This window comes from Brassica oleracea, chromosome C1, assembly GCF_000695525.1.
Source record: "Brassica oleracea var. oleracea cultivar TO1000 chromosome C1, BOL, whole genome shotgun sequence".
NCBI lineage: Eukaryota > Viridiplantae > Streptophyta > Magnoliopsida > Brassicales > Brassicaceae > Brassica > Brassica oleracea.
The window spans coordinates 14,360,248-14,361,557 of NC_027748.1; positions in this window are offsets into that span (position 1 = coordinate 14,360,248).

Sequence of the window (1,310 nt, forward strand, 5' to 3'; positions counted from 1 at the left end):
AAAAAATCTACTGTGTTTCTGATCCTATTTTTTATCTATGCAACTTTAGCCTCTGTCATGGATAGCTTTCTACCAAGAATTGCATTGACTATGGTTTCTGGGAAGAAAAAGATCTTGCTCCTGAAAAAGACCGTGACAACCCTGTTGTAAGATTTTAGTTTGTGCAGAACAAAAAACCTTGATTTATTTTCTATTTAGTATAGTGATAGTTGTTGACAATCATTAGTTATTTGCCAATATGTTTTTTATGCGGCATTTCAGAACTCTACATTCCAAGCGGAACAACAGATGGAAGCTAATTTTTCTGGAAACTCCTCGACTTCAAGACAGAATCAGAAGATAGATGTTGGTGGGAGGTTAATCAAGGGAATACTTCAGAGAACTGAGACGGCCTAGCCAGACTTCATCTTTTGTACAACCTGAGCAAATAGTGGAACCCACAAAACACGAGAGAAGAAAAAACAAAACACGAAATTAACATATTCAGATCTTCTCTCTTGCATGTCTAACATCTGGCGCCGACGAAACTCAACACCAACGGTAGACGAAGCTGATGCGAGTAAACCTCTTATCAATCATGCTTAAAATCAATCTACGTTTTTCAATCTCACAAACTAAGAAACAATTTTACCTACATGAATCGGAAAATTAGTGCCCATATTCCCAACATAGAGAAAAAAGGAGTTGAAGTCCTAACAGTTTTTTCAGTATTAGACTAAACCACAGATTTAAGGCCCAGTTATTTTGAAACCCTAACTTTTTAAATCCAAATTTATTATCTTTTTCCATGCACTATTTGATTTATATACAAACAACTACCTAAGTAAACACTAACAAGTTCCATCACCCTCAACTTTGAACATATAAGATATAAAAATATCAACATATGACTTCGTCGTTCATTCTTATATCAAATTCATCAACCTATGTAATATCCAAAGTCTCATCAATCACATTATAGACAAAAAACAATAAAATCCCATAAACAAAACTATACAATGCACCTATAATGTAGCCGACTCCGCGTTTGCGTGGGAACTATGCACCTAGTGTAAAGAAGGTTTGTGTGACATGATAAAATTGTATCAACTTATGCATAAAATATGTTAAAGTGGAAAAAAAAAACTCAGAACCACCAACTGTTGCATGAGCCATGCACTATGCACCCAGTTGGAAATTTTGTATTCTCAATACCCCACTTCTTTTCTGACTACCCTACCATATTTCTCTTCTCTTTATTACCCTCAGCTATTATATTATTATCTATTTCTTGCTGACCCCACACCTTACTTTCTAATTTTAAAATACTT